Genomic DNA, 26,833 nt, shown 5'->3' on the forward strand with positions numbered 1-26,833 from the left:
CATCCAGGAGAACGCCCAAATTGCGCACCCTCTCCATTGGGGCCAATGACTCGCCCCCAACAGTCAGCCGCGGATGCAGCTGACTGTACCGGGATGCCGGCATCCACAGCCACTCCGTCTTGGAGGGATTGAGCTTGAGCCTGTTTCTCCCCATCCAGACCTGTACGGCCTCCAGACACCGGGACAACACCTCGATAGCTTCGTTGGGGTGGTCCGATGTGGAAAAGTACAGCTGGGTGTCATCAGCGTACAGCTGGTACCTCACACCGAAACCACTGATGATCTCACCCAGCGGCTTCATATAGATGTTGAACAAGAGGGGCGAGAGAATCGACCCCTGAGGCACCCCACAAGTGAGGCGCCTGGCCGACGGCACCCTGAGGAGTCCCTCCCTGTGAGAGTCGGTGGGAGGCATTCGGTGGCAGCAGACGGTCCCGTAAGTAACCCGGCCCTATGCCATGGAGCGCTTTGAAGATCATTACCAGAACCTTGAAGCGCACCCGGAAAACCACAGGCAGCCAGTGCAGTCTGCGCAGGAGAGGTGTTACGGGGGAGCCACGAGGGCTCCTCTATCACCCGCGCAGCTGCATTCTGAACTACCTGGAGTCTCTGGGTGCTCCTCAAGGGGAGCCCCATGTAGAGAGCATTGCAGTAGTCCAGCCGAGATGTCACGAGAGCATGAGTGACCGTGCACAAGGCATCCCGGTCTAGAAAGGGGCGCAACTGGCGAACCAGGCGAACCTGGTGAAAGGCTCTCCTGGAGACGGCCGTCAAATGGTCTTCAAAAGACAGCCGTCCATCCAGGAGAACGCCCAAATTGCGCACCCTCTCCATTGGGGCCAATGACTCGCCCCCAACAGTCAGCCGCGGATGCAGCTGACTGTACCGGGATGCCGGCATCCACAGCCACTCCGTCTTGGAGGGATTGAGCTTGAGCCTGTTTCTCCCCATCCAGACCTGTACGGCCTCCAGACACCGGGACAACACCTCGATAGCTTCGTTGGGGTGGTCCGATGTGGAAAAGTACAGCTGGGTGTCATCAGCGTACAGCTGGTACCTCACACCGAAACCACTGATGATCTCACCCAGCGGCTTCATATAGATGTTGAACAAGAGGGGCGAGAGAATCGACCCCTGAGGCACCCCGCAAGTGAGGCGTCTCGGGGCCGACCTCTGCCCCCCCGTCAACACCGTCTGCGACCGATCGGAGAGATAGGAGGAGAACCACCGATACACGGTGCCTCCCACTCCCAATCCCTCCAACCGGTGCAGCAGGATACCATGGTCGATGGTATCAAAAGCCGCTGAGAGGTCTAATAGGACGAAGGCAGAGGAATAACCCCTATCCCTGGCCCTCCAGAGATCATCCACCAATGCGACCAAAGCCAATCTGAGGACCCAGATTGTTGGGGGGGCAATAAGTTGACTTTGTATATAAATATACAAATAGAATGAGACTGTTGCCTTACACAATGTAAGCCGCTCTGAGTCTTCAAAGAAGGGCGGGATATAAATTAAAAAAAAAAAAAAAAAAGCCGTCTCAGTGCTGTAACTGGGCCGGAAACCGGACTGGAACGGGTCTAGATAGACGGTTTCCTCCAGGTACCGGGGCAACTGACATGCCACCACACTCTCTACAACCTTCGCCGCGAAGCGAAGGTTGGAGACCGGACGATAATTACCTAACACAGCTGGGTCCAGGGAAGGCTTCTTGAGGAGAGGCCTCACCACCGCCTCTTTCAAGGCGGCCGGAAAGACCCCCTCCAACAAAGAAGCATTTGTAAGCCCCTGGAGCCAGCCTCGTGTCACATCCTGTGCGGCCAGCACCAACCAGGAGGGACACGGGTCCAGTAAACATGTGGTGGCATTCAGCCTACCCAGCAACCTGTCCATGTCCTCGTGAGCCACAGGGTCAAACTCATCCCAAACAATCTCAACAAGACGGCTCTCAGACATCCCACCCGGATCTACCCAATTTTGGTCCAGACCGTCCCGAAGCTGAACGATTTTGTCGTATAGATAACCACTAAACTCCTCAGCACATCCCTGCAACGGGTCATCCCGCTCTCCCTGTTGAAGGAGAGAGCGAGTTACCCGAAACAGGGCGGCCGGGCGGTTATCTGCTGACGCAATGAGGGAGGAGACGTAGCAACGTCTCGCTTCCCCCATTGCCACTAGGTAAGTCCTAGTATAGGACCTAACTAGTGTCCGATCAGCCTCTGAACGACTGGACCTCCAAGAACTCTCTAGGCGTCTTCTCTGGCGTTTCATCTCCCTCAGCTCCTCTGAATACCAGGGAGCCAATTGAGACCTACGCCGGGTCAGAGGCCGCAAAGGCACGACACGATCCAAGGCCCCCGCCGCGGCTCGTTCCCAAGCCACGACAAGTTCCTCGGCCGTGCCGTGAGCCAGACCCTCAGGAAACGGCCCAAGCTCCGTCTGGAACCTCTCCGGGTCCATCAGGTGCCTGGGACGGAACCAACGAATTGGTTCCGTCTCCCTGAGTGGTGGTCAGAAAGTCTAGGCGAAGGAGGAAGTGATCTGACCATGACAAAGGCTCAATGACTAAATCCCTCAAGTCCAGATCCTTCAACCACCGATCAGAGATGAAAATAAAATCCAGAGTGCCACCCCCACTGTGAGTAGGGCCATCCACTACTTGAGTCAGGTCCAAGGCTGTCATGGAAGCCGTGAACTCCCGAGCAACTGAAGATGACAGGCCGGTCGATGGCAAGTTAAAGTCCCCCATGACAATAAGTCTGGGGTCTCCACCGCCACTCCAGCCAACACCTCCAGGAGCTCAGGCAGGGTTGCTGCCACGCCGCAAGGAGCCAGGTACGTGACAAACAAGCCCATCTGACATCTATGACCCCACCTCACAAAGAGGGATTCGCACCCGGCAATCTGAGGTACAGTGGTCTCCCTCGGCTCCAGACTCTCTCTAATCACAACCGCCACCCCTCCACCCCTACCCTGGGCCCTTGGCTGATGGAATGCTCGGAAACCCGGCTGGCACATTTGAACAAGGGGCACACCCTCTTCTGCGCCCAACCAGGTCTCCGTAACGCCCATAAAGTCCGTGGCACCCCCCTGAATAAGATCATGAATTAGGGGGGCCTTATTGGCCACGGACTGTGCGTTGCACAGCATCAGCCGAAGGCCCGGGCTCTGAGGGTCTTGACCATCTGGGGAACGGGAGGAGTCTGAGGGCTCGGGGTGCGCGATCGCCTGCAAGCATCGAGCACGCGCCCCCTTAAAATGATATGAGCCCCCACTCCCGCCATATCTGCCCCTCCCCCTTACCGTGGAAATAGGACCACCCTCTACCGGTGGAACACAAACTCCCCCCTTGACCCTTGGACCAATTAACTTACCGCCACGAGCATACGCAGGAACTGGACCCCCACCTGATGGGTTCCCCCCAACACCCGCCCTTTCCCTCCCACCCCTTAAAAATGCCCTATCTAAAAAACCCCAAAGGCTCTTCCTCTTCGCATGCCACCTCTGTGGGTCCCAAGACCCGTCATTGAGGCCATTCCTGCGAGGCAGGGGCACCTCGCAGGCGCAAGAGTTCATGTGCAGCGTAACACATAGAAAAGTACGAATCGGTGAAGGATGCTAAGATGGTAAAATCCCAGGTGGCAGGACGTTAGCAGAAGATGGAACCTCCAACGGATGTCCAGTTGTCAAGGAGGACAAATAAAAGCTGGAACCAGATAGAGATGATAAAACCAGGACAAACAGACCGACAGCCTCCATGGTAAATCTATGGAGAAAGTTTCTACAAAAAGATCTTAATAAAGTAGAGATTACTATCAGTCTGTCCATAGTCCAGTCCAGAAACCCGTGGATACAAATGAATGACAACCCAGTCCCCACCATCGATATCAGTTGTCAAGTTCTCCACCGAAGCCTGTCATACCAGCCCCCCTGCTAAAATTCCGAAAGCGGGTTGCCGACTGCTAAGGCCAAGACACAGCCAGCTACTGACACCAAAGGCCACAGGTCTCAACGTGGCAGGGTGCTAGCTCGGAAAGATGAAAATAGGCAGAGCAGGCGAATGCAGGCCGGGAAAACCTTCACCCCTTCAGTAGTCAAAAGTCAGGGGCGGACAACTATGGGCTAGGACACAATCCTTCGCCCCTTCGATGTTCAAAAGTCCGATGGGGGGGGGGAAGGCAGGCCATACAACAGAGGACCAGATGAACAAACATGATGTAAAGTGCCAGAAGAGGGGAACAAACTGCAGCCTCGCCTCAGGCCTCATCTCCCACCGCGGCCTCACCACGCCCACCGCTGATGGAACCGCAGACCACAGGACGCCGCTGGAAAAGGCGCCTCGCGGCCCAACAAAGCCTTGCCAGGCGCAACAAAGCGCCGATGGAACAGGCGGGCAAACAGACAGGCGAACGGGCCGGAATTCATGCCACAGCTGGAGTCGGGCCGAATTCACATCGCCGCTGGAGTTGGGCCGAAATCGAGGCCGGAGCCTGCAGCAAGCAGCGGGCCTCCCTCGCGTCCCAAAGATGGCCACCTCCATCCGATCCGCCGCTCTTCCCTCGGCCCGTTCTCGGCCGCCGCACATCCGAGAGGATCAAAAGACCTCTCCTGCGGCCGCCAAATAGATGACACAATGCACCGAGGGACAGGAGCCGCCTGGTGAGTCACCCAGAGTCCACCATTTCGGGGAAAGCCTCCAACGCCGATTCCAGCTCTTCTAGTAAACCGCCATACTTGCGCATGCGCAGAGCCTAATGCATTTCTAATTACATTATTTTTAAATATTTTATCTACTTTCTTATCATATAATAAATAGGCATGCCACCCATATAACAAACCATAACCTTCTATATTCAAAACTCTTTCCTCAGTTAAATTAATCCAGTCAGTAATTAATGATAAGACAACTGCTTCATAATACAATTTTAAATTAGGCATTTTAAGACACCCCCCCCCCCCGCTTTCCCTTGTGTCCTGCATTATTTTTAATTTTATTCTTGGTTTTTTTGCCCATCCATACAAAGTTATTAACCCCCTTTTGCCATTCCTGTAATTTGATATCATTCTTAAGTACCTGTATCATTTGAAACAAAAATAGAAACAATGGGCAAAACATTCATTTTTATAGCCGCTATTCTTCCCAGCAAGGATAGTTGTAACTTCTTCCAATTCTCCATTTCTTTCCATACATTCTGCCACAATACCTCATAATTATTTTTGTATAATTTGACATTTGAAGCTGTAATATATATTCCTAAATATTTAACCTTTTTAACGATTTCAAAACCCGTAGTTCTTTCTAACTCTTCTTTTTGTTGTATATTCATATTTTTAGTTATCATCTTTGTCTTTTGCTGATTCACCCTAAATCCAGATACTTTACTATACTGACCAATTATATCTTTTAAACCAGTAGCTGAGTATATTGGTTGGGATACAGTAACAACCAAGTCATCTGCAAAAGCTCTTAATCTATAATCTTGATGTTTAACTCTAATTCCCTTTATTCGATCGGAACCACATATTTTATTCAAAAGAATTCTAAAGTTAAAATAAAAAGTAATGGGGACAGGGGACATCCCTGTCTCGTCCCTTTCCCAATTTTAAAAGTTTCTGTTAACCCACCATTTACTATTATTTGTGCTGTTTGCTTCTGATATATTGTTGTGCCTCTACCCTGCAGTTCACCTCCTCTTCTTCTCCCGAAGAGGGGTTTTTTCGAACCGCTGGATGGCAGATTTAAGCTGTCCTAGCGATTCCACATAATCCAGAGGTTGGTGATCGTAAAGATCACCGCCATCACCTACGGTGCCAAACAGGAAGTGACCCCAGTTTCATTTCTATTGGTTCAATGACAAATGTCGTTTGGGCCCTCTCTGTAGCTGAGCCATCCAGTTGGCAGAAAGCCACAGGGACAGTGGTGGGTTGCTCCTGGTTCGCTCCGGTTCTGGAGAGCTGGTAGTAAAAATCTGCTGGTGTTCGGAGAGCCAGTAGTAATGGCTAGCTGGCCACACTCCCGAACCGGTTCCCCGATCATCAGAGGTTTGGTTTTTTTACTTTTAAAAGCATCTTTTCTTCAGCCAAAAAAAGGCTTTTAAAAGTAAAAAAAACCCTCTGATGATTGCGCAGCTCAGCAGGGATCATCAGAACCCTTTAAAAGATTTTTTTTTTAACAACCTCTTCAGCCATAGAGGTTGTTAAAACAAAAGGTTTTAAAAGCTTCCTCTGACAATCCCAGCTGACTTAAGAGATTCTGGGCTGCAATTAGGCAACTTCAGCTGGGATCATCAGAGGAGCCTTTTAAAATCTTTTTTTCCTCTGGCCCACCCAATCCCCCCTCCCCAGTTACATAATTACTGCTCCTTTCAGGTTCGCTTTCCTTCGGCTTCTGCAATCAGTTGGATCAGCTAGCAGCTGAATCTGCCTGCCTGCCTGCAATCTATCGCCTCAGTGCCCTTGCTGGCTGAGGAACTCTGGGAGTTGAAGTCCACAAACCTTAAAGTTACTAAGGTTGGATACCCCGATCTAAAAAATATAAATAAAATAAAATATTTGTGCAGCTTTCTGAGATTTGGTGTGTTTCTGTAGTGTTTCACTCTAACTACACAAACACACAGAATCTCACAAAGCTGTATGTGGCATTTTGTGTGTGTGTGTGAGAGAGAGAGAGTCAGTTGTGTTGTGTTGTGTGTGTGTAAAATGTGAAAGTTGGTTTTTGAGCTTTTTGTGGCTGTGTGAGGTTTCTGCTTGTTGCAGGGGCCATTTTGGGTGAAGTGCAGCTGCTTTTACATTGTGTGTGGGTCTGTTGTGTTGTGCTGTGTTGTGTTGTTTGTGTCCCTTTACAAGGACTTGGAGGCAGCTCTCTGAGGAAAAGAGGAGGCGGCAAAGCTCTAGCTGTCCCCTGGGAGAAATCACCCTGTCTCTGCAGCATTGGTCATGTGACTGAGTGGGTGTGGCCAACTTGATGTCACTCACAGCACTCACACTTTGCCCTGAGTGACTTCAAGTTGGCCACACCCACTCAGTCACACCCACCAAATAAGCCACGCCCACAGAACAGGTAGTAAAAAAAATTGGAACCCACCCATGCACAGGGAACTTTAAATCCCTGAGCTGTATCCCCAATCTCACCACTGTGCTAGGGCTGACCAGGCACCCAGTGCAACCCAAGTCCAATAGGGTGATCATGCTGGCCCTGTGCTCCAGTGAGGGCGCCTCTAACTCTACTGGTATTGCCACCAGTATCATGGGGTGACTTACCAGGCAATCATTGTCTGTTCTACTGTCGCTCTCTGTCCCATGTTTTGGAGTTTAATCGGAATTCCCTCAACATCACCAGACAGTATAGTAGGACCTTTGCCCCCTCATTCTGCTGTCTTCAATGCTGGTTGAGGGTGTCTGCAATTAGTGGCATGGTGCCCTTCTTTGCCGCAATAGAAGCAATTGGTAGGCCAACAGTGTGGGCTGTGATCCCTCTTTTCAGGTTTTGGGTTTTCTTTCTTTTCTGGGGTGACAGGATGTCACTGGTCCCGGCTGGTGCATCCATAGTCCAGGTCAATTTCCACTTTGTTGACTGGAACATACCACCACCCTTGGACGGTTTGCAGTGCACCTTGGGACAAGCAGGTATAGAAGATTTCATTGTTTAGCCTATCTTGGAAACTTTCAATCAGCATGTCTTGGGGCCAGTCAGTTAATCTTGCAGGCAAGGCTCTGGAACTCTTGGACATATATGGCAACACATCACCTTCCTTGTTTGATGGTCTTGATTCAGATTCTGGCTTTTCTCTCTGCAAGCAGGTGTTCAAACAACTTTCTCAGGACAGCCATGAATCTGTCAAAATTTCTCAACTCCATAGCATCATAACCCATTCCTAAGAGGTCTGTAAGGGGCGTGCATAAGAACACAAGCATGCCTACCGTTCCTGTCCTATTGTTTCCTTTCGTTATATCCAATTAATATAGTTATTACATACTCATACTTATATATATGCTTATATATTGTATAGTTATTTCATGCTTATGTTTATATATACTGTGTGACAAAATAAATAAATAAATAAATTGTCATGGAGGGCAACCATTCCCTCAGCTGTTCCCCCCTCCAAAGCCATGGTGATGCTTCACACTCTGACTGGGTCATTTGGCAGGTTGGTCCTATATTCCTGCATGTAGTTCCACACTTGGGTAAGGAAGAATACCAGTTAAATTTTACCCCCAGTGCTAGCAATATGCCATCTCTTCTCCAGGGAGGGGCAGTCCATATGGGAGGGGGTTGCTGGACTGGTTGAGTCACTGTTGGCTGCCATGCCAGAACTTGTGGGGTAATAATAATAATAATAATAATAATAATAATAATAATAATAATAATAATAATAATGTTTTAATTTGTATACCGCCCTTCTCCCGAAGGACTCAGGGCGGTGAACAGGCAAATAAAATACAAACAGAAACATACACCATAATTAAAACAACCCTTAAAAAACTGATTCAAGTATGCCAGAAATTTAAAATAACATTACACCCCATACAAATACAACAATTTAAAACCCACAATTAAAATTTAAAATTTAAAATCAGGCCAGTCCAGCCATATGGAATAGATAGGTTTTAAGTTCGCGGCGAAAGGTCCTAAGGTCAGGTAGTTGTCGAAGCCCGGGGGGAAGCTCGTTCCACAGGGTAGGAGCCCCCACAGAGAAGGCCCACCCCCTGGGGGCCGCCAGTCGACATTGTTTGGCTGACGGCACCCTGAGGAGTCCCTCTCTGTGGGAACGCACCGGACGCTGGGAGATAGAGGCCGGCAGTAGGCGGTCCCGTAAGTATTATTATTATTATTATTATTATTATTATTATTATTATTATTATTATTATTATTATTATTATTATTATTATTATTATTATTTATTCGATTTTTATACCGCCCTTCTCCCGAAGGACTCAGGGCGGTGTACAGCCAAAGTAAAAACAGACAATACAATATACAGTTTAAAATGCTAATTAAAAAACTTATTTTATAATTGGCCTAAAAAACTTTAAAAATAGATAAAACTAAAACCCCATTAAAATTAATGTTAAAAATTTAAAATCGACAATAAAATTTAAGCCAGCCCCGCGCGAATGAAAAGATGTGTCTTCAGTTCGCGGCGGAAGGTCCAAAGGTCAGGTATTTGGCGTAAACCCAGGGGAAGCTCGTTCCAGAGTGTGGGAGCCCCCACAGAGAAGGACCTTCCCCTGGGGGCCGCCAGCCGACATTGCTTGGCGGACGGCACCCTGAGAAGTCCCTCTCTGTGAGAGCGTACGGGTCGGTGGGAGGCATGCGGTAACAGCAGGCGGTCCTGTAAGTACCCAGGCCCTAAGCCATGGAGCGCTTTGAAGGTGGTAACCAAAACCTTAAAGTGCACTCGAAAGGCCACAGGCAGCCAGTGCAGTCTGCGCAGGAGCGGTGTTACATGGGAGCTACGCGTAGCTCCCTCTATCACCCGCGCAGCTGCATTCTGGATTAACTGAAGCCTCTGAGTGCACCTCAAGGGGAGCCCCATGTAGAGAGCATTACAATAATCCAAGCGAGAGGTAACGAGCGCATGAGTGACTGTGCACAAGGCATTCCGATCAAGGAAGGGGCGCAACTGACGAACCAGGCGAACCTGGTGGAAGGCCCTCCTGGAGACGGCCGTCAAATGATCTTCAAACGACAGCCCTTCATCCAGGAAGACACCTAAGTTGCGCACCCTATCCTTTGAGGCCAATAACTCGCCTCCAACAGTCAGCCGCGGCTGCAGCTGACTGAATCGGGGTGCCGGCATCCACAGCCACTCCTTCTTGGAGGGATTAAGCTTGAGCCTGTTTCTCCCCATCCAGACCCGTACGGCTTCCAAACACCGGGACAGCACTTCGACAACTTCACTGGGGTGGCCTGGGGTGGAAAAGTACAGCTGGGTGTCATCAGCGTACAGTTGGTATCTCACCCCAAAGCCACTGATGATCTCACCCAGCGGCTTCATATAGATGTTGAACAGGAGGGGTGAGAGAATCGATCCCTGCGGCACCCCACATATGGGGCGCCTCGGAGTCGATCTCTGCCCCCCTGTCAACACCGTCTGCGTCCGATCAGAGAGGTAGGAGGAGAACCACCGATAAACGGTGCCTCCCACTCCCAACCCCTCCAACCGGCGCAGCAGGATACTATGGTCGATGGTATCAAAAGCCGCTGAGAGGTCTAATAGGACCAGGGCAGAGGAATAACCCCTATCCCTGGCCCTCCAGAGATCATCCACCAGCGCGACCAAAGCTGTCTCCGTACTGTATCCGGGCCGAAAACCGGACTGGGACGGGTCTAGATAGACAGCTTCATCCAGGTACTGGGGTAGCTGACATGCCACCACACTCTCTACAACCTTCGCCATAAAGCGAAGATTGGAGGGATCTCACCACCGCCTCTTTCAAGGCAGCGGGAAAGACCCCCTCCCGCAAAGAAGCATTTGTAATCCCCCGGAGCCAGCCTCGTGTCACCTCCTGTGTAGCCAATACTAACCAGGAGGGGCACGGATCCAGTAAATATGTGATGGCATTCAGCCTACCCAGCAATCTGTCCATGTCCTCAGGAGTCACAGGGTCAAAATTATCCCAAACCACCTCAACAAGAGGGGTCTCGGAACTCTCATCTGGATCTACCCAATTTTGATCCAATCCGTCCCGAAGCTGAACGATTTTATCGTATAGATAACCGTTAAACTCCTCGGCACGCCCTTGCAGGGGGTCCTCCCGCCCCTCCTGTTGAAGAAGAGAACGGGTCACCCGAAACAGGGCGGCCGGGCGGTTATCTGCTGACGCAATGAGGGAGGAAACGTAGGAATGTTTCGCATCCCTCAGTGCCACTAGATAGGTCCTGCTATAGGACCTAACTAGTGTCCAGTCAGCCTCCGAACGGCTGGATCTCCAGACACTCTCTAGGCGTCTTCTCCAGCGTTTCATCTCCCTCAGCTTCTCGGAGAACCAAGGAGCTGGTTGAGACCGACGCCGGGTCAGAGGCCGCAAAAGCACGACACGGTCCAAAGCTCCAGCCGCGGCCTGTTCCCAGGCCGCGACTAGTTCTTCAGTCGTGCCGTGGGCCAGATTCTCGGGAAGCGACCCAAGCTCCATCAGGAACCTCTCAGGGTCTATCAGGCGCCTGGGACGGAACCAACGCATTGGTTCCGTCTCCCTGCGGCGGTGGGTTGTGGTTTGAAAGTCCAGACAAAGGAGGAAATGATCTGACCATGACAAAGGATCGATAACTAAATCTTTTAAAATCAGATCATTCAACCACTGGCCAGAGATAAAAACCAAGTCCAGGGTGCCTCCCCCAATGTGAGTAGGGCCATCAATTAATTGAATCAGGTCCATGGCCGTCATGGAAGCCATGAACTCCAGAGCGGTCGAGGATGCCGTGCCAGTTGATGGCAAGTTGAAATCCCCCATGACCAACAGTCTAGGGGTTTCAACTGCCAACCCAGCTAGCATCATCTAGAGCCGCAGCTGGTGCGAGTGTCACTTGGTTTGGTTGAGCTGGCAATGGTGATGGCGACCCTTAGGCTTCTCAGGCTTTGAGTTTGTCAAAGGCATTGTTATGTATTTGAACTTTAAGAGGGAAGTTTGGGCGGGAACAAGCACGTTGCTGATTGGCTGATGCCTCAGCCAAAATAGTATTTAAAGAGGGGTTTTGCCTGTTGGTCTTTCGCTGGGTCACAATAAACTAAAGAGCTGTTGTCACTTATATGGTCTCCTGCCTCTTCATTGCCCAAACCTAACATTGGCGACGAAGGTGGGATACTGAGGCAGCGAGACCAGGAAAAGAGCTGAAGGAGTAACGGATTCGCAAAACCCAGCCAGTATTGGAAGCGGTTACATAGCAATGTCCAGCTATACACCGCCAGCGCCGTTTGACACTGCTAAGGAGAAATGGGGGTCGTACATGGCTCGTTTTGAGTGTTTCCTCGAAGCGAACGAACTACAGGGAGTCTCGGATAATCGGAAGCATGCTTACTTCCTGAGTCACTGTGGACCAGAGGTTTTCGATACCGCTGAATCGCTGTCAGAACCAACGCCGGTACAGTCGGTACCATGGCAAATGCTGCAAACGACACTGAAAGCACACTACACTCCGGTGCCGTCGAAGTTTGTTCAGCGTTTTGAGCTAAGATAAAGAGTTCAGCGAGAAGGCGAATCAATAAGCGTGTACATGGCCGCATTGAGGAAAGCCGCAAACCACTGTGAGTACCGGGATTTGGATGACTCCTTACTGGAACAACTCATTTGTGGGGTCCGGGACATTCGTTTACAGAGGTGGTTGCTGTCCAGAAGCAACCTAACCCTAGCCCTGGCCCTGGACGAAGCGAGGGCACACGAGATGTCCACCAAAGCGGCGGAGACCCTACAGAAACCGAACACACCGAACACCGGCACGAAAGCAGCAGCAGTCCACAGCGAGGTCGTCGAGGCCGAATCTGGGGGCGAGGAAGAAGAAGAGGTCTTCCATACCGGGAGGTCAGAGAGAGGCGACCAGGACGAGTGCGTGAGCTGTGGAGGCCAACACCAATGACAAAATTGCAGATTCAAGGACGCAATTTGCCGGCGGTGCGAAAAGAAAGGGCACATCGCACAAGCCTGTCGAGCCCCACAACTGTCCCGCCCAAAATTCAAACCGGCCAATCAGCAGAGCGCTGGACCGACGAAACGGCCAGGGATTGGCCCATCCAAAAGATGCGCGAAATTGAACCAAACAACTGTACGAGTGGGTCACGCATCAACGCGACTAGAAAAGAAGATATTCACACGGACGCACATCGAAGGAGTGCCGTGTAAGATGGAGGTGGACACCGGCTCGTCGATCACGATCATGTCCTGGGACACCATCGCGAGGAACCTGCCAGATGTCGCGAAACGCCAGCTGCAAATCCAAAAGCTGAGAGTGCAAGACTACCAGGGAAACCGGATCCCTGTTCGAGAAGTCACGTCCGTCAAAGTGAGATACGGGAATTTTAAGAAAACTCTACCAATTGCCATCGTAGATGGAAACCTTCCAAGCTTGCTAGGCCTGGACTGGTTCAGAGCCCAAGGAATGGAAGTGACCGGGGTTCACAGTAGTGGAGTCAACCTAAAAGATGAACTGCTGAAAGAGTTCGAGGACGTCTTCCAGGACTGCCTGGGCAAGTACGCGGGGACCCCTATTTCGTTTAATTTAGATCCCCAGGTGGCTCCCATTAGGTTAAAGGCTAGGCGGGTCCCCTTCGCCCTTAAGCCCAAGATTGACCGGGAGTTAGACAAACTAGTAAACCAGGGCATACTAGTCCCCATCAACCATGCCAAATGGGAGACACCAATTGTGACCCCAGTGAAACTGGATGGATCAGTCCGGATTTGCGCTGACTACAAGGCAACGCTTAACAAAGCATTGCAAAAGAGCGCATACCCCGTTCCCGTAGTGCAACATCTGTTGCACTCATTGGGACAAGGGCAGGTCTTCGCCAAACTCGATTTGGCCCAAGCCTACCAACAATTACCCGTAGACAATGACACAGCCGAGGCGCAGACAATTGTAACACATCGAGGCGCTTTCAAATGCACTCGACTCCAGTTTGGAGTCAGCGTAGCCCCAGGGTTGTTCCAAAATCTAATGGAACGTCTGCTACAGGGAATACCGGGGGTCGTGCCATATTTTGACGACGTACTAGTTTCAGCAGAGAACTTAGATGAGTTAGGGGTCAAACTACGGAAGGTCTTGGGCATTTTCAGGTCTGCTGGACTTAAGGTCAAGCTCAACAAATGCCAGATAGGAGTTGAATCTGTAGAATTCTTAGGTTATCAAATAGACAGAGAAGGCATCCACCCCACGGAGAGCAAAGTGAGAGCCATTAAAAAGGCTCCGGCTCCCAAAAATAAGGCTGAGTTACAGGCATTTTTAGGGCTTGTGAACTTCTACGCGGTTTTCTTGCGAAATAAGGCAACAGTAGCAGAGCCGCTGCACAAGCTATTGGCGAAAAAGGCTGGACGTGGGGCAAGGTTGAGGCTAGGGCATTCGAGGGCGTTAAGAACCTCTTGTCCAGTGATAGCTTGCTAATCCAATACAACGGGACATTACCATTAGTGCTAGTCTGTGATGCGTCACCCTACGGGGTAGGGGCTGTCCTCAGCCATAGGCTACCGAACGGATCGGAAGCCCCCATAGCATATTTCTCCCGCACGATGTCAGCAGCAGAAAGAAACTACAGCCAGCTAGACAGAGAGGCCCTGGCCATAGTTTCGGGAGTTAAAAAGTTCCACGAATACCTATTTGGGTGACAATTCGAAATAGTAACAGACCACAGACCACTATTGGGACTCCTGGCGGGGGACCGTCCAACTCCGGTGGCACTATCACCCAGAATGACCCGTTGGACTATCTTCCTGGCGGCATACTCGTACAAATTGTCCCACCGTCTGGGGAAGGACCTAGGACACGCAGACGCTTTGAGTAGATGCCCTTTACCAGAGACGATCGAAGACCCAACCCCATCTTACTAATTGACTCTCTAGACTCTGGCCCGGTCACTTCTAAGGAAGTGACTAGGGCATCGTACAGAGACATTATCATAAGGACTGTAATCAGTTGGGTACAGAGGGGATGGCCCAATGCACCGGGGGATCAGTTCAAAGAATTTACAAAAAAACGTTCGGAACTGTCAGTTCAAGGGGGTTTTCTGTTATGGGGGGATAGAGTGGTTATTCCGGAGAAACTGCGAGAAAACGTGTTGGAACTGTTACATGTGGGTCACCCGGGGATTGTGAGGATGAAAAGCCTGGCGAGGAGTTATGTGTGGTGGCCACAAATGGACAAAGACATTAGCGACAGGGTAGGAAAATGCCAGGCCTGCCAAGAGTCAAGGCCACTACCCCCAACAGCCCCCATAACGGAGTGGGAGAAACCCCAGGGTCCTTGGTCCAGGATCCACATAGACTTTGCCGGGCCATTCCATGGGCAAACCTTTTTAATCGTGGTAGACGCATTTTCAAAGTGGTTAGAAATCTTGCTCATGAAATCCACAACAGCCGAAGCCGTAATTACAACATTGCAGCACCTTTTTGTAACACACGGGTTGCCCGACACCCTAGTGTCCGACAACGGCCCGCAATTCACGGCTACCCAATTCGAGGGGTACTTAGCAGAAGAGGGCATCCGACATGTCCTCTCGGTGCCTTTCCACCTGGCGACGAACGGACTTGCAGAACGATTCGTTCGCAGTGCCAAGGAAGCGCTGTCTAGAATAACCCCCGGTGATTGGCAAGCCAAAATCGATACCTTTCTAGCGGTACAACACAGAACCCCCTGTGTAGCCACAGGGCGCAGCCCATCAGAACTATTGATGGGTAGGAAACTTAGGTGTCCCTTAGATCATTTAAACCCAACGTACTCCCCTGACGGGTACCAAGGCATCCAGGAAAAAACCAGGGAAATGGCAATGGGTGATTTAGTGTGGGCACATAATTATAGTGAAGGCCCAGCATGGCTTAAAGGAACAATCACTGGAGTAACAGGTCCAAAATCATATATAGTGGACATGGGGGATGGCCGAGTATGGAGGCGCCACATAGATCAATTACGAAAAAGGGTACAAAACAAACCAGACACAGCACAACCAGACCCTGACTACCAAATATTTGAACCAACAGCTAACTCAAACCCGTGGCGATCGGAGGACTTATCTGAACTTGGAGAAGTCCAGCGACGCCAACCGGCTCCTCCAGAAGACTGCAGGGACGACTCTGCAAGTAATCCAGGGCCGGAGGGCCCAGAGGAGGAGCTGGGAGGAACAAACAGTCCCTCCGACCAGCTCGACTCACTCCCAGGGAATGAATTGCGCAGGTCAGAAAGAGTTAGGAGACGCCCTGTCTACCTGCGTGACTACGTGGAAAAATAACATGCAAATTCCATGCAAAAAAGTGGCACAATGCGTTCTGGGAGGGGAAGAGTGTTATGTATTTGAACTTTAAAAGGGAATTTTGGGCGGGAACAAGCATGTTGCTGATTGGCTGATGCCTCAGCCAAAATAGTATTTAAAGAGGGGGTTTGCCTGTTGGTCTTTCGCTGGGTCACAATAAACTAAAGAGCTGTTGTCACTTGTATGGTCTCCTGCCTCTTCATTGCCCAAACCTAACAGGCATCTCTCAAGAAATTGATTGCCTGATTGAGGGGTATGTCCTCCCAATCCCTACAGACTACCAGGGCTTTTGTCAGTCTTCTATGGTCTCTGTTCCTTCCCTGAGTTCGGGGTAGCCCCCACTGTTTTCTCTTGCCCCCACTCTTAAAGTAGCTTCTTCCCATGTCTTCATCTCCTCCTGCTACTTCTCTTTGGTTAGATATTCTGTGCATAGTCCCCACAGTAGACAAATGTCTCCTTTGGATAGTTACTGCAGATCTGGCTTAATGTCAGGCCTCTCCCAGCTTGGATGTTCAGAAAAGAAAAAACTCAATTTGTAGAGAGAGGTATAACTTATTGAAGCCAAGTGATCACAGCCTAAAAAAGCCATCTCTGAATATCCCCATGTAAACCCAGTGCTTTTCTCTTCTCCTGGGAAGTCCCCTCCCAGTCCTTTTGTAAATGTCCAATCAGGTTCAATGTAGGTGTTTTGGTAACAGTCCTAAAGTTTGGTGCCTCTTTGATGAGCATTCACATTCTGTTTTCATGCTTGGGTCCTTGGATCTGCCAAACTCTGTTCCAGGCTGGCACTTCTGGTTCCTCTCATCCTGTCATCCTCCCTCCATGGTCTCATCCTGTCATCTCTACCCTCCTTATATCCCCTTACACCTCCTTCCCTTCTTTTATAGCAGGATGCCATTGAAGCGAAGCTGGGCTGAAGTGATGCAATTATAAGTGCAAATGGTTGCTGAATGAGTGGTTGCTAAATGTGGATCCCCTATTTTCTCTGTTACCCGAGGGCAAGACCAGAAATAGTAGTTTAAGGGAACAAGGTTCAGATCAGGCAAAAGTAGGAAATTCCTGACCAGAAGAACTGTCTGCCACATGAAGTATGAGTTTTCTTTGAATGAAAGTCTTCAAGAAGAGGTAAATGATCAAGGTATTCTGGCAGATCTTGATCAAGTGATTAGTCTAAATGAACTTTAAAATTTCCTCAGCTTTTGTGATTATGTAAAATGATTCCTATAATTAGTTTTTCTCACTTCAGCAGCCCTAAACCTGACAATGTACTTAATATTCTGGGGAACAAAATAAGGACAGCTTTATTCTGGCATGTTGTATCAAGGTAGCTATAAGTGGCCTTAATAAAATTATATCTGAGGTAAGGTTGCATTCAAAAAAGAGATTTCTTCAACAAAGGAAGAAGACTAAATGAATTTTACATGAGAATAATTGCAATTCTTTCCAATTCATTTATGGAGGAGTTCAAATCTTCTTCGCTTTGTTCTGACAATTCTTCCCTTCCTACAATTACAGTGAAAACATAAAAAACAAGAGGAGATGAACAACATAAAAGACTTGCAAGCATTTTTTTTCTTTTGTTCCTGTAAACAATTGTCCAAGAGGTAACTACGTTCCTATTATAGGGTTTGTTCAAACAGAGAGATGTGTCCCATCTCTCTGTAATGCTTTAATTTGGGTTGTTGTACTAAGTATGATAGCCTAAATCAGCAGTCTCCAACCTTTTGGGCACCAGAGACCAGTTCTGTGGAGAAAGGTTTTTCTGTGGACTGGAGGGGGCGTGGTTTTGTGTGCTGCCTGCATCCCACGGATGGGGCTTGTTTGTGTGGACAATTTGCTGGCATGTTGCAGACTGGGGGGGTTGGGACCCCTGGTCTAAATAACCCCTTTAAATTAATGAATTAGGGGAGAAGAAAGCATAGATTTGTGTTTTGGTATAATCTTAGATCCATAGTATTGGTTTTTCAAGCCAAGTGGAATAATATTGAAAAATCTTTTGATGATATTTAGCCTGTTTTGATTTCCGTTGAAAATGTACAGTTACCCATATAGCCAAAATTAGCATTTTGAAATTATTTACATGCCAATGTTGGTGAATAATAAGGGAGCTATAATATTTTTTTTTAAAAATAGCATTGATTTGTGGATTAATGTATGTTGAAATGCTAATTTGAGTGATAATCTGTCAAATTTCAGTGGCAATTGATTGAGTATAGACTGGGAATATTTTAGTTTGAGGGCCTGAAATAAAAGATTTATATCTAAAATATATTTAGGTATATTCTGAAGGATGTTATTATAAAACTGCAAAAGAATTACATTAAATATAGCCTATAATTAAAATACTATTAGAACATTTAAAGCCTTATGTTAAACTGCTTATGAGAGATTTTAAAAATGGATTAAGATGAAGTAATAGTCACATGTCATTATGAAATCAAAAAGGAGTGGCGGGCTCTGGATTTTTACAGAGAGTATATGTATCTGGAAATGATGCCCTAGTCTCTTTATTTCTCTTTGTAGAACACTTGCTGCAAATTATTAAAATACTGTTTTTATTAGTATTATAACCACTTTTAAACCTTGTTTTTCTTTCTACTGCACTTTCACTCACTCATTAATTTTGGTATTTTTCTCACGGTACATAACCGCAGTCAAGGCTGCCATGGCAACAAAAGGAAATGTGTTCAGCGCTAAAATATCTTCTTAGAAATAACACAAATAAGAAAACACAGCAGCTTTGTTGGCTGCTGCAAATGCCAGTTTGATGCATAGTCCACAATGATTGAGGGATGAGGTCATTTGCTGCATGAAACTTTCCATTATTAGCCCATAGATCTCAATTCTCATACCTTTTAAGACCTTCCTTGCTCTCTGCTTGATGATGATGAAAATATTTGGCTGAAATTACACTATAGTTTAGTGTATACATTCTTTACATCTCCATTTCAGGCAAGTTATTTTATTTATTTATTTAGAAAATTTATATAGTTGCTTACTCACTCACAGCAACTCTAGGCAGCTTACAAATAATAAAAACATAATATCAATAATAATAATGCCTCACCCACCCACCCTGGTAACAGCACACTATTAAATAAACCATTTGACGAACTCCATCACACTCTGGGTTCCCCAGACCTGCTGGCAAAACCAAGTCTTTAGGGCCTTCCAAAATATTGTCAAAGTGGGGGGCAGTCTAATTTCTGCAGGGATAATAGTCCAAAAGTAGGGATCCACCACAGAGAAGGCCATTCTTCTGGATCTGCCAGATATACTACTTAAGTTAAGTTAAGTTTTGCAATATTATACAAGAGGTTGCAACTAAAACCATCCCAAAGAAAAAGAAACAAAAGGAAGCAAAATGGCTGTCTGAGGAAGCTTTGCAAATAACTGAGGAAAGAAGGGAAGCAAAAGGCAAGGGAGAAAGAGAAAGAAACACCAAATTGAATGCAGAATTCCAGAGAATAGCTGGAAGACATAAGAATGCCTTCTTAAATGAATAGAGCAAAGAAATAGAAGAAAACAATAGAATAGGGAGGTTCAGAGCTCTCTGTTAAGGATAGTCTTCTCTCACAACCAATGTTGTGGGCTATTGAGCAGATTACCCTTTGAGTTTATGCACGAAAATGATTGAGAATGATTGTGGACAATAACAGTTAACATACAAACAAACTGGGTTTTGATAATACTTTACTTTTAGGGAAAAAATTATAGTCCAAAGACAATCCATACAAAGTGAGATAAAAAATCAGTCCTGGAATATTTTTCAAATATAAAATCTTCTTACCAGTTGTAGAAAAATACAAAAAAACAGATCTTCTTTAGTTTCATTCAGGAACAAAGTTCAATATAAAAACAGTCAATAAATATTAAAGAAGCAATAAATAGCCATGATCAAGCAATCATTGCATAATCATTATGCATAGAGATCAAATATAGAGTTACAGCATATCAGCAGGTAAAATGGTATAGTGTTCACACAATCCATAATTCAGCTTTCTTTAAGTACATTGGCTACAGAGCTCAGCCAATCAGGGTGCATAATGATGCAACAAAGTTTTTAAAGCTACATAATACTTTTAGCTACAAACACACAATGTTGGTTTATATATTTCCTGACTAACCAGTTGGGCAATAACAATTTCCTAACATACGGGACTGGACAATATATAATGGCTTACAATCTTAGCTCATAAATTTCACAACGTATTCTATGTTTAATCGCACCCTGAGGTTTAGTAAAATTATCAGCAATATTATTCTCCAACATACAATATTCCAATTGTATCATCTTACTCTGCATACTTTGCCTTACATTTAAGTACCTAATATCAGTGTGTTTAGATCTTGTTTTTACAGCCAAATTTGTTGCCTTTTTAATAGCAGCTTGATTATCCTCAAATACTACAATTGGATCATTTACATTTAAACCAAACTCTATCATCAGTTGTTTATAATATATTAGTTCTTTGGGAGACTTCTGCTTGGCGCCATTGGTGATGGCGACGGTCTTTTAGACTGCCAGGCTTTGGATCACGTAGAATCGCTAAGGCAGCGCAAATCAGCAGCCTAGCGATTCAGAAAATCTCCCCCTCGGGAGAAGAGGGGGAGGTGAGCAGACAGGCAAAGGTAGAGCTTTCCTAAAACCCCTGAAATGGTTTGAATGGTCCCTATTAGCCTGAAGCGCTCCGTATCCAAGGCTCTTCTGCTCTGGCAGAAATAATCACCACGTCCAAGCTCTGGGACCTATATTGGATCTTATTTTATACTGGACAGAACAAAAGCAGGAGGACTGTAAATGCAAGTAACAATTTTCTTAACTCCCTGTGGTTTTGTTGCAACTTGAAAGACCGATAAAGGTGCCATTAACCTAATGACTTAACGAGCAGAAAGCGAAAGTGAGAAAATTGCTATTGTTTTGGGTATAGTGCTTCCAGAGGCTGTTAGAAGTCATTAAATAAAAAAGGAAGCGATTTTAAGACTGTATTCCCAGAAATACAAAAAGATCTTTTGTTAATTTGGATTAAAGTAAAATGAAAGTTTAAAAGATGGCAGCCAAACAAACAAAATTACCAACCTCTAGGAGCACGGGAGTTTCTCCAGCTCATACTGTCGATAAAAAAGCATTAAATTTAGAAGCACTACAGGAAAACCTGAAAGATTTTGTAAAGGATTCCATAAATTTGCAAACTTCTCTTATTGAAGAGAAACTAAAACAGATGACAGAACAGATGTTAGAAATTCAAGAAGGGAACAAAGAGATTAGGGACAGTCTTGTGCTAGCAGTTCAAGATTTGGCAACCAGTTTGAATTGTTGGAAGAAAATGTGGAAGAAATAAAGCAATCTAACTTAAAGTTGGAAAATAAGATGGAAGAGGTTCAGGCTAAAGTGGAAAAAACAGATGATGAAATTCTATTGGTCCAATGTAGAGCTATGAAATTTGCTTTAAGAATTAGGGGACTCCAGGAAAATAAGAAAGAGGATTTGAAAGAAATTTTTTCTGAAGTATTTGCAGAGATAATAGGAGTGCAACCAGATGAAGTGGCACATCATATTGACAAAATTTACCGTGTGAATTCTTGGATTGCCAGACAAAAGCAGTTGCCAAGAGATGTGGTTATTTATTTTACAACTCGAAGAATGAGAAATGCAATTCTGCAAGCATCATATAAGGGGGGGGGGGAATTCAGGCAGCTGGACAAGAAATTTTAATTTTGAAAGAAATTCCCCCTAAAATGCTGAGAAGCAGAAAATAATATGCATTTCTGGTAGAGGAGCTTAAAAAAAGGCAGATTGAATATAGATGGGATATCCCAGTGGAGATAATTGTGCATTATGCAGGAAAACCACATTGTCTTAATACAATTTAGAAAGCAAGAGACTTTTATGTTAATGTATTGAAAGCTGGAAGCCCATCGTCACCAGAATGTAGAAGAAGGGATGTCGAAGAAATAAGAAAAAGGGAAGCAATGAAGCAGGCACAAGACCAAGCTGCAGTTATAGTTATGGAGGAAGATTCTTTACAAGTGCTGGACATATCTAAAGGGGGAAAAGTACCAAAAGAAGGAGTAAAAGAACAAAGGATGACAAGAGCAGCTACTAAACTCAAGGAACAGGAAGTTAAGCTCCAACAAATTCAAGTGGCAGAGGCTACTAAAACAGAGGCTGTGGGAGGAGCAAGACCCAAAGAAAAAGTGGAGCTACATTGGGTGTTCCAGCTTCCAACTGCCAAAAATGGCAACTAGTTTTTTATCCTGGAATGTTAATGGTTTAAATTCACCACAGAAAAGAAGAAAGATATTTCATTATTTGAAACAATTTAAAAATGATATAGTTTGTTTACAAGAAACACATATTAGATCTTTGGACCAAAAATATTTGATTAATTCAAGGTTAATGAACCTGACATGGACAGGTTGTTGGGTAGATTGAATGCCACCACGTGTTTACTGGACCCGTGCCCCTCCTGGTTGGTACTGACCACTCAGGAGGTGACACGAGGCTGGCTCCAGGCGATTACGAGCGCTTCATTGTTGGAGGGAGTCTTTCCGGCCACCTTGAAAGAGGCGGTGGTGAGGCCCCTCCTCAAGAAGCCTTCCCTGGACCCGGCTGTTTTAGGGAATTATCGTCCGGTCTCCAACCTTCGCTTTGCGGCGAAGGTTGTAGAGAGTATGGTGGCACATCAGTTTCCCCTTCACCTGGATGAAACTGTCTATCTAGACCCGTTCCAGTCCGGTTTCCGGCCCGGTTACAGCACTGAGACGGCTTTGGTCGCGTTGGTGGATGATCTCTGGAGGGCCAGGGATAGGGGTTGTTCCTCTGCCCTGGTCCTATTAGACCTCTCAGCGGCTTTTGATACCATCGACCATGGTATCCTGCTGCGCCGGTTGGAGGGATTGGGAGTGGGAGGCACCGTTTATCGGTGGTTCTCCTCCTATCTCTCCGATCGGTCGCAGACGGTGTTGACAGGGGGGCAGAGGTCGGCCCCGAGGAGCCTCACTTGTGGGGTGCCTCAGGGGTCGATTCTCTCGCCCCTTCTGTTCAGCATCTATATGAAGCCGCTGGGTGAGATCATCAGTGGCTTCGGTGTGAGGTACCAGCTGTACGCTGATGACACCCAGCTGTACTTTTCCACGCCGGGCCACCCCAATGAAGCTATCAAAGTGCTGTCCCGGTGTTTGGAAGCCGTACGGGTCTGGATGGGGAGAAACAGGCTCAAGCTCAATCCCTCCAAGACAGAGTGGCTGTGGATGCCAGCATCCCGGTACAGTCAGCTGAGCCCACGGCTGACTGTTGGGGGCGAGTCATTGGCCCCGATGGAGAGGGTGCGCAACTTGGGCATCCTCCTGGATGAACGGCTGTCTTTTGAAGATCATTTGACGGCCGTCTCCAGGAGAGCTTTTTACCAGGTTCGCCTGGTTCGCCAGTTGCGCCCCTTTCTAGACCGGGATGCCCTATGCATGGTCACTCACGCCCTCGTGACGTCTCGTCTGGATTACTGCAATGCTCTCTACATGGGGCTCCCCTTGAGGGGCATCCGGAGGCTTCAGTTAGTTCAGAATGCGGCTGCGCGGGTGATAGAGGGAGCCCCTCGTGGCTCCCATGTGACACCTCTCCTGCGCAGACTGCACTGGCTGCCTGTGGCCTTCCGGGTGCGCTTCAAGGTTTTGGTAACCACTTTTAAAGCGCTCCATGGCATAGGGCCGGGTTACTTACGGGACCGCCTGCTGCGACCGAATACCTCTCACCGACCCATGCGCTCTCACAGAGAGGGACTCCTCAGGGTGCCGTCAGCTAGGCAGTGCCGTCTGGCGACACCCAGGGGAAGGGCCTTCTCTGTGGGGGCTCCCATCCTCTGGAACGAACTCCCCCCAGGACTTTGTCAACTCCCAGACCTCCGAACCTTCCGCCGCGAGCTTAAAACACATCTATTTATTTGTGCAGGACTGGAGTAGATTTTAAATTTTATATTGGTTTTATATTGGTTTTAATGGGTTTTATTATGGATATGGTTTTTTAATATAATCGGGCTATGTAGAATAAGTTTTTTAATTGCTATTTTATCCTGTATTTATATGTATTTTTATTTGCCTGTGAACCGCCCTGAGTCCCTAGGGAGATAGGGCGGTATATAAATATGATAAATAAATAAATAAATAAATAAATAAAATAAATAAGGTTGGGTACACATTTTATTGCTTCGGCTTCAGAGAAAAAGAATGGTATAGTCGTTTATATAAAGAAGGACTTAATAATGAAGTTAATTGAGACATAATCAAGGAAGATATATTGCAATTGAACTGTTATTGGAAGGGAAAAAGACACTTTTAATTGGAGTTTATGCTCCTAATCAACAAGAATTTTTTTTAAAAAATTTACATAATAAAATAGTACAATGGGATTATAAATCATATATATTAATGGGCGATTGGAATTGAGTGATGGATACCTGGAAAGATAAAAAAGGATTACAGAATATCTCAAGTCGTGCAAAATTGCCAAAGGCTTTTTTTGATATGATGGAAGACTTGGAATTAAGAGATGTTTGGCGTGAATGTAATATGGAAGAGAAGGATTTTACCTTTTTCTCTGATAGACATCAATCCTTTTCCAGGATTGACTTTATATTAACTACCAATGATTTGTTTTCTAGGGTGAAGAGAACCAAGATATGTGCAAGAATTTTGTCTGATCATAGTCCGGTTTGGATTGAATTTGAATGGGGAAAGGGAAGAAAATCGTGGAGACTGAATGAAAATTTGTTTAAATATGAACAAAATGTAGAAGAGTGTAAAAAACAAATGAAAGAATTTTTTAATATGAATATGCAAAAAGGCACATCTATTGAGATAGTTTGGGACGCAAGTAAGGCCTTTATGAGAGGTGTACTTATACAAATGAATAATAAATATAGAAATATGTTGCCAAAAAAAAGATTGGAATTAGAGGAGGAAATTAGAAAGAAGGAACAGTTACTTATAAAGAATCCAGAAGACAAGAAAACAAAAGAATTAATAAATATCTTAAAAGGACAGTTTAATATGATGATGGCAGATCAAGTGGCAACTAATTTACAATATGTCAAGCATAATATGTTTAATAATGCTAATAAGCCTGGAAGGTGGTTAGCTTATTTAATAAGGAAGAAGCAGAAATCACGTATAATTGGTAAAATAGAATATAGAGGTAAAGAAGAATTTCAACAAAATTTGATTAAAAAAGCCTTTTTAGAATTTTATACAAAATTATATGCTGAAGATTTGATTAAAGATATAGATATAGAAAGATACCTACAAGAGCAAGGTATATGTGAGCTTACAGTAGAGCAAAGGTAAGAATTGAATCAACTTATTACTTCAGAGGAAATAATTCTAGCAATTAGACAGCTTAAAATTGGGAAAGCGCCTGGAACAGATGGTTTAACGGCCATTTACCATAAGAATTTGCAAAATGAAATGATAGAACCGTTGAAGGAACTATTTAATAGAATACAGTTAGGAGGGGAAGTGCCTCCTTCGTGGAGGACAGCTTTTATCTCATTAATACCGAAGGAGGAGCAAGATTGTAATAAACTGGAAAATTATAGGCCAATATCACTATTGAATACTGATTATAAGATTTTTGCTAAAATATTAGCAAATAGATTAATGCCAGTTATGTATCAAATAATTCATATTGATCAATCAGGATTTATTATGGGTAGACAAATGAGATATAATATGAGATATATTGTAAATTTATTGGAATATTTGGAAAGGAACAGCCAAGTCTCAGCAGCGCTCTTTTTTCTGGATGCTGAGAAGGCTTTTGACAGATTGCATTGGAAGGTTTTATTTAAATTAATAGAAAAAATGCAATTTGGAGACTATTTTATACAAGCAATTAAAGCAATATACCAGAAACAGACAGCACAAATAATAATTAATAATAGTTTAACAGAGTCTTTTAGAATTGAGAAAGGGACAAGACAGGGATGTCCCTTGTCCCCATTATTGTTCATTTTAACTTTAGAAATTTTATTGAATAGATTACATGGTGCAAGCCAAATAAAGGGAATAAAAATTAAACATCAAGACTATCGAGTAAGAGCATTTGCAGATGACTTGGTTGTTACTTTATCTCAACCTATTCATTCTGCTATATATTTGAAAGAGATAATTGATCAATATTGTAAGGTATCTGGATTTAAGTGAATGAACAGAAGACTAAGATAATAACTAAAAATATGAATATTAAACAAAAGAATTAATGAATATCTTAAAAGGACAGTTTAATATGATGATGGCAGATCAAGTGGCAACTAATTTACAATATGTCAAGCATAATATGTTTAATAATGCTAATAAGCCTGGAAGGTGGTTAGCTTATTTAATAAGGAAGAAGCAGAAATCATATAATTGGTAAGATAGAATATAGAGGTAAAGAAGTATTTCAACAAAATTTGATTAAAAAGCCTTTTAGAATTTTATACAAAATTATATGCTGAAGATTTGATTAAAGATATAGATATAGAAAGATACCTACAAGAGCAAGGTATATGTGAGCTTACAGTAGAGCAAAGGAAGAATTGAATCAACTTATTACTTCAGAGGAAATAATTCTAGCAATTAGACAGCTTAAAATTGGGAAAGCGCCTGAACAGATGGTTTAACGGCCATTTACCATAAGAATTTGCAAAATGAAATGATAGAACCGTTGAAGGAACTATTTAATAGAATACAGTTAGGAGGAAGTGCCTCCTTCGTGGAGGACAGCTTTTATCTCATTAATAAAGGAGGAGCAAGATTGTAATAAACTGGAAAATTATAGGCCAATATCACTATTGAATACTGATTATAAGATTTTTGCTAAAATATTAGCAAATAGATTAATGCCA

The 26,833-nt window shown here is 45.6% G+C and overlaps 1 pseudogene; it reads left to right on the forward strand.

The window, feature by feature from the left end:
- The first annotated feature begins 12,838 nt into the window (after nucleotides 1-12,838).
- Nucleotides 12,839-15,227, forward strand: LOC131195974 (uncharacterized protein K02A2.6-like; annotated as a pseudogene).
- The last annotated feature ends 11,606 nt before the right edge of the window (nucleotides 15,228-26,833 follow it).

Source organism: Ahaetulla prasina, chromosome 3, assembly GCF_028640845.1.
Source record: "Ahaetulla prasina isolate Xishuangbanna chromosome 3, ASM2864084v1, whole genome shotgun sequence".
NCBI classification, from domain to species: Eukaryota; Metazoa; Chordata; class Lepidosauria; order Squamata; family Colubridae; genus Ahaetulla; species Ahaetulla prasina.